Below are 8,029 nucleotides of genomic sequence, written 5' to 3'. Positions count from 1 at the left end.
GACCCAAAAATTGAGGATTTAGACCCTAAAACTGGGCGTTTAGACCCAAAATAGGGAATTTAGACCTTAAAACCATGGTTTAGAGCCCAAAACTGAGTATTTAGTCCCTAAAACTGGGGGTTTAGACCCCAAAAACAAGGATTTGGACCCAAAACCAGGTGATACAGACCTAAAACGAGGATTTAGACCCTAAAACTAGGTGTTTAGACCCAAAATAGGGGATTTAGACCCTAAAAATGGGGATTCAGACCCCAAAACCAAGGATTTAGACCCAAAACCAGGTGATACAGACCTAAAACGAGGATTTAGACCCTAAAACTAGACTTTAGACCCAAAGATTGAGGATTTAGACCCTAATACTAGGGATTTAGACCCAAAACTGAGTATTTAGTCCCTAAAACTGGGGGTTTAGACCCCAAAAACAAGGATTTGGACCCAAAACCAGGTGATACAGACCTAAAATGAGGATTTAGACCCTAAAACTAGGTGTTTAGACCCAAAATAGGGGATTTAGACCCTAAAAATGGGGATTCAGACCCCAAAACCAAGGATTTAGACCCAAAACCAGGTGATACAGACCTAAAACGAGGATTTAGACCCTAAAACTAGACTTTAGACCCAAAAATTGAGGATTTAGACCCTAAAACTGTGGGTTTAGACTCAAAAACGAGGATTTAGACCTTAAAACTGGGGCTTTAGACCCCAAAAATGAGGCTTTACACCCAAAAACCGAGGGTTTAGACCCAAAACTGGGGGTTTAGACCCAAAATAGGGGATTTAGACCCTAAAACTGGGGGTTTAGACCCAAACCGGCAGGATTTGACCCAGAACTCGGTGTCACGTGGCCTCTGGGGGCGGGGCCGCTGTGGTGACGTCACGATGACGTCACCAGAGGGGCGTGGTGGGGCGGAAGCACCAAAAGAAGGAGAAACAAACCCAAAACGTCCCGAAAGGTCCTTTAATGTGGGTCGGGAGGGGGGAGGGGACACCCCAAAACGCCCCCCGGGGACACCCTGAGACCCCCGAGAGACCCCCAAGAGCCCCACGGAGACCCCCAAGTGCCCCATAGAGACCCGCAAGAGCATCATAGAGACCCCCAAGTGCCCCACGGAGACCCCCAAGAGCCCCACGGAGACCCCCAAGTGCCCCACGGAGACCCCCAAGAGCCCCATAGAGACCCCCAAGTGCCCCACGGAGACCCCCAAGAGCCCCATAGAGACCCCCAAGTGCCCCACGGAGACCCCCAAGAGCCCCATAGAGACCCCCAAGTGCCCCACGGAGACCCCCAAGAGCCCCATAGAGACCCCCAAGTGCCCCACGGAGACCCCCAAGAGCCCCACGGAGACCCCCAAGTGCCCCACGGAGACCCCCAAGAGCCCCATAGAGACCCCCAAGTGCCCCACGGAGACCCCCAAGAGCCCCACGGAGACCCCCAAGAGCCCCATAGAGACCCCCAAGAGCATCATAGAGACCCCCATGGAGACCCCCAAGTGCCTCGTGGAGACCCCCAAGTGCCCCATAGAGACCCCCAAGTGCCTCGTGGAGACCCCCAAGTGATCCATAGAGACCCCCAAGTGCCTCGTGGAGACCCCCAAGTGATCCATAGAGACCCCCATGGAGACCCCCAAGTGATCCATAGAGACCCCCATAGAGACCCCCAAGAGCCCCACGGAGACCCCCAAGTGCCTCGTGGAGACCCCAATGGAGACCCCCAAGTGCCCCATAGAGACCCCCAAGAGCATCATAGAGACCCCCATAGAGACCCCCAAGTGCCTCGTGGAGACCCCCAAGTGCCCCATAGAGACCCCCAAGTGCCTCGTGGAGACCCCCAAGTGCCCCATAGAGACCCCCAAGTGCCTCGTGGAGACCCCCAAGAGCCCCATGGAGACCCCCAAGTGCCCCACGGAGACCCCCAAGTGCCCCATAGAGACCCCCAAGTGCCTCGTGGAGACCCCCAAGTGCCCCACGGAGACCCCCAAGAGACCCCCAAGAGGACCAAGAGCCCCATGGAGACCCCCAAGTGCCCCATAGAGACCCCCAAGAGCATCATAGAGACCCCCAAGAGACCCCCAAGTACCTCGTGGAGACCCCCAAGAGACCCCCAAGAGGACCAAGAGCCCCATAGAGACCCCCAAGTGGCTCGTGGAGACCCCCAAGAGGCCCATAGAGACCCCCAAGAGCATCATAGAGACCCCCATGGAGACCCCCATGGAGACCTGCAAAAGCCCCATAGAGACCCCCAAGGGGACCCCCCATGGAGACCCCCAAGTGCCTCGTGGAGACCCCCAAGTGCCCCAAAGAGACCCTCAAGTGCCTCGTGGAGACCCCCAAGAGCATCATAGAGACCCCCACGGAGACCCCCAAGTGCCTCGTGGAGACCCCCAAGTGCCCCACAGAGACCCCCAAGTGCCTTGTGGAGACCCCCAAGAGACCCCCAAGAGCATCATAGAGAACCCCATGGAGACCCCCAAGGGGACCCCAAAGTGCCTCGTGGAGACCCCCATGGAGACCCCCAAGAGCCCCATAGAGACCCCCAAGAGCCCCATTGAGACCCCCATGGAGACCCTCAAGTACCTCGTGGAGACCCCCAAGAGACCCCCAAGAGGCCCAAGAGCCCCATAGAGACCCCCAAGAGGACCCCAAAGAGCATCATAGAGACCCCCATGGAGACCCTCAAGTGCCCCATAGAGACCCCCAAGAGCCCCCCAGAGACCCCCATGGAGCCCCCCAAGTGCCTCGTGGAGACCCCCAAGTGCCCCACGGAGACCCCCAAGTGCCTCGTGGAGACCCCCAAGAGCATCATAGAGACCCCCGGGAGACCCCCAAGAGCCCCACGGAGACCCCCAAGTGCCCCATAGAGACCCCCATGTGATCCACAGAGACCCCCAAGTGCCCCACAGAGACCCCCAAGTGCCTCGTGGAGACCCCCAAGTGCCCCATAGAGACCCCCAAGTGCCTCGTGGAGACCCCCAAGTGCCTCGTGGAGACCCCCAAGTGCCCCATAGAGACCCCCAAGTGCCTCGTGGAGACCCCCAAGTGCCCCATAGAGACCCCCAAGTTCCTCGTGGAGACCCCCAAGAGCATCATAGAGACCCCAATGGAGACCCCCAAGTGCCTCGTGGAGACCCCCAAGTGCCCCACAGAGACCCCCAAGTGCCTTGTGGAGACCCCCAAGAGACCCCCAAGAGCATCATAGAGAACCCCATGGAGACCCCCAAGGGGACCCCAAAGTGCCTCGTGGAGACCCCCATGGAGACCCCCAAGTACTCCACAGAGACCCCCATGGAGACCCTCAAGAGCATCATAGGGACCCCCATACAGACCCCCAAGTACCTCGTGGAGACCCCCAAGAGACCCCCAAGAGGACCAAGAGCCCCATAGAGACCCCCAAGTGGCTCGTGGAGACCCCCAAGAGGCCCATAGAGACCCCCAAGAGCATCATAGAGACCCCCATGGACACCCCCAAGTTCCTCGTGGAGACCCCCAAGTGCCTCATAGAGACCCCCATGGAGACCCCCAAGTGCCTCGTGGAGACCCCCAAGAGACCCCCAAGAGGATCAAGAGCCCCACAGAGACCCCAAAGTGCCTCGTGGAGACCCCCAAGAGCCCCCCAGAGACCCCCATGGAGACCCCCAAGTGCCTCGTGGAGACCCCCAAGAGGCCCAAGAGCCCCATAGAGACCCCCAAGAGGACCCCAAAGAGCATCATAGAGACCCCCATGGAGACCCCCAAGTGCCCCATAGAGACCCCCAAGTGCCCCATGGAGACCCCCAAGTACCACACAGAGACCCCCATGGAGACCCCCAAGAGCCCCATAGAGACCCCCAAGGGGACCTCCAAGTACTCCACAGACACCCCAATGGAGACCCCCATGGAGACCCCCAAGACCCTCATAAAGACCCCCAAGAGCCCCACAGAGACCCCCACAGAGACCCCCATGGATATCCCCAGGGAGACCCCCAAGAGCCCCATGGAGACCCCCAAGAGCCTCACAGAGACTCCTGAGACCCCCATGGAGACCCCCCCCATGGACACCCCCATGGAGACCCCCAAGTGCCCCATAGAGACCCCCAAGTGCCCCACGGAGACCCCCAAGTGATCCATAGAGACCCCCAAGTGCCTCATAGAGACCCCCACGGAGACCCCCAAGTGCCTCGTGGAGACCCCCAAGTGCCCCACAGAGACCCCCAAGTGCCTCGTGGAGACCCCCAAGAGACCCCCAAGTGCCCCATAGAGACCCCCAAGAGCATCATAGAGACCCCCATAGAGACCCCCAAGTGCCTCGTGGAGACCCCCAAGTGCCCCATAGAGACCCCCAAGTGCCTCGTGGAGACCCCCAAGTGATCCATAGGGACCCCCATGGAGACCCCCAAGTGCCTCGTGGAGACCCCCATGGAGACCCCCCAAGAGCCCCATGGAGATCCCCAAGGGGACCCCAAAGTGCCTCGTGGAGACCCCCAAGAGCATCATAGAGACCCCCACGGAGACCCCCAAGTGCCTCGTGGAGACCCCCAAGTGCCCCACAGAGACCCCCAAGTGCCTCGTGGAGACCCCCAAGAGACCCCCAAGAGCATCATAGAGAACCCCATGGAGACCCCCAAGGGGACCCCGAAGTGCCTCGTGGAGACCCCCATGGAGACCCCCAAGTACTCCACAGAGACCCCCATGGAGACCCTCAAGAGCATCATAGAGACCCCCATACAGACCCCCAAGTACCTCGTGGAGACCCCCAAGAGACCCCCAAGAGGACCAAGAGCCCCATAGAGACCCCCAAGTGGCTCGTGGAGACCCCCAAGAGGCCCATAGAGACCCCCAAGAGCATCATAGAGACCCCCATGGACACCCCCAAGTTCCTCGTGGAGACCCCCAAGTGCCTCATAGAGACCCCCATGGAGACCCCCAAGTGCCTCGTGGAGACCCCCAAGAGACCCCCAAGAGGATCAAGAGCCCCACAGAGACCCCAAAGTGCCTCGTGGAGACCCCCAAGAGCCCCCCAGAGACCCCCATGGAGACCCCAAAGTGCCTCGTGGAGACCCCCAAGAGGCCCAAGAGCCCCATAGAGACCCCCAAGAGGACCCCAAAGAGCATCATAGAGACCCCCATGGAGACCCCCAAGTGCCCCATAGAGACCCCCAAGTGCCCCATGGAGACCCCCAAGTACCACACAGAGACCCCCATGGAGACCCCCAAGTGCCCCATAGAGACCCCCAAGTGCCCCATGGAGACCCCCAAGTACCACACAGAGACCCCCATGGAGACCCCCAAGAGCCCCATAGAGACCCCCAAGGGGACCTCCAAGTACTCCACAGACACCCCAATGGAGACCCCCATGGAGACCCCCAAGACCCTCATAAAGACCCCCAAGAGCCCCACAGAGACCCCCATGGATATCCCCAGGGAGACCCCCAAGAGCCCCATGGAGACCCCCAAGTGCCTCACAGAGACTCCTGAGACCCCCATGGAGACCCCTCCCATGGACACCCCCATGGAGACCCCCAAGTGCCTCGTGGAGACCCCCAAGACCCCCAAGAAGCCCAAGAGCCCCATAGAGACCCCCAAGGGGACCTCCAAGTACTCCATAGAGACCCCCATGGAGACCCCCATGGAGACCCCCAAGAGCCCCATAGAGACCCCCATGGAGACCCCCATGAAGTCCCCCAAGACCCTCATAAAGACCCCCAAGAGCCCCAAAGAGACCCCATGGAGACCCCCAAGTACTCCACAGAGACCCCCATGGAGACCCCCAAGTGCCTCGTGGAGACCCCCAAGAGGCCCAAGAGCCCCAAAGAGCCCCCATGGAGACCCCCAAGTGCCTCGTGGAGACCCACAAGACCCCCAAGAGGCCCAAGATTCCCATAGAGACCCCCAAGGGGACCCCCAAGTGCCTCACAGAGACCCCCGAGACCCCCATGGACATCCCCATAGAGACCCCCAAGAGCATCATGGAGACCCCCAACACCTTCCTGGAGACCCAAAGACCCCCATGGACACCCCCAGACCCCATGGAGACCCCCAAGAGCACCAAAGAGACCCCCAGGACCCCCCAGGGTGCCCCAGAGAGACCCAAAGAGCACCTCAGGGTGCCCCACAGAGCCCTCAGGACCCCCCAGGGTGCCCCACAGAGACCTCCAGTTGCCCCATAGAGCCCTCAGGACCCCTCAGGGTGCCCCACAGAGCCCTCAGGACCCCCCAGGGTGCCCCACAGAGACCTCCAGTTGCCCCATAGAGCCCTCAGGACCCCTCAGGGTGCCCCACAGAGCCCTCAGGACCCCCCAGGGTGCCCCACAGAGACCTCCAGTTGCCCCACAGAGCCCTCAGGACCCCTCAGGGTGCCCCACAGAGACCTCAGAGTGCCCCACAGAGCCCTCAGGACCCCTCAGGGTGCCCCACAGAGACCCCAGGGTGCCCCACAGAGCCCTCAGGACCCCTCAGGGTGCCCCACAGAGCCCTCAGGACCCCCCAGGGTGCCCCACAGAGACATCAAGACCACTGAGGGTGCCCCATACAGACCTCAGGGTGCCCCATAGAGCCCTCAGGACCCCTCAGGGTGCCCCATAGAGACCTCAGGACCCCTCAGGGTGCCCCACAGAGACCTCCAGTTGCCCCACAGAGCCCTCAGAACCCCCCAGGATGCCCCATAGAGACCTCAAGACCCCACAAGGGTGCCCCATAGAGATCTCAGGACCCCTCAGGGTGCCTCACAGAGACATCCAGTTGCCCCATAGAGACCTCAAGACCCCTCAGGATGCCCCACAGAGACCCCAGGGTGCCCCTCAAAGACCTCCAGTTGCCCCATAGAGCCCTCAGGACCCCCCAGGATGCCCCATAGAGACCTCAAGAACCCCAAGGGTGCCCCATAGAGCCCTCAGGACCCCCCAGGATGCCCCACAGAGACCCCAGGGTGCCCCACAGAGCCCTCAGGACCCCTCAGGGTGCCCCACAGAGACCCCAGGGTGCCCCACAGAGCCCTCAGGACCCCCCAGGGTGCCCCACAGAGCCCTCAGGACCCCCCAGGGTGCCCCACAGAGACCCCAGGGTGCCCCACAGAGCCCTCAGGACCCCTCAGGGTGCCCCATAGAGACCTCAGGGTGCCCCACAGAGCCCTCAGGACCCCCCAGGATGCCCCACAGAGCCCTCAGGACCCCCTAGGATGCCCCATAGAGACCTCAGGACCCCTCAGGATGCCCCATAGAGACCCCAAGATGCCCCACAGAGACCCCAGGGTGCCCCACAGAGACCTCAGAGTGCCCCATAGAGCCCTCAGGACCCCCATAAGTGCCCCATAGGGACTCCACGGTGCCCCATGGAGACTAGAGGGTGCCCCACAGAGCCCTCAGGACCCCTCAGGGTGCCCCACAGAGACCTCAAGGTGCCTCAGAGACCCCAGGACCCCTCAGGGTGCCCCATAGAGACCTCAAGACCCCCAAGGGTGCCCCACAGGGCCCTCAGGACCCCCTAGGATGCCCCATAGAGACCCCAGGGTGCCCCACAGAGACCCCAGGGTGCCCCACAGAGACCTCCAGTTGCCCCACAGAGCCCTCAGGACCCCCCAGGATGCCCCACAGAGACCCCAGGGTGCCCCACAGAGCCCTCAGGACCCCTCAGGGTGCCCCACAGAGCCCTCAGGACCCCCCAGGATGCCCCATAGAGACCCCAGGGTGCCCCACAGAGACTCCAGTTGCCCCATAGAGCCCTCAGGACCCCTCAGGATGCCCCACAGAGACCTCAAGACCCCCAAGGGTGCCCCACAGAGCCCTCAGTACCCCCCACGATACCCCACAGAGACCCCAAGACCCCCTATAACGACCTCAGGTCACCCCAACACTCCCCCCACCTCCCACCTCCCATCCCCTCCCCCATCCCCCCATCCCCCTCCCCCATCACCCAGCCCGTGTGGGGAGGGCTCTGGGGCCGGGGGATGCTCAGGGGGGTGGTCCCGGGGCTGCTCAGGGGGGTGGTCCCGGGGCCAGGGGATGCTCAGGGGGGTGGTCCCAGGGCCAGGGGATGCTCAGGGGGGTGGTCCCGGGTC

Source organism: Colius striatus, unplaced genomic scaffold (genome assembly GCF_028858725.1).
Source record: "Colius striatus isolate bColStr4 unplaced genomic scaffold, bColStr4.1.hap1 scaffold_68, whole genome shotgun sequence".
Taxonomy (NCBI): domain Eukaryota; kingdom Metazoa; phylum Chordata; class Aves; order Coliiformes; family Coliidae; genus Colius; species Colius striatus.
Note: the sequence above shows the minus strand (reverse complement) of the source record.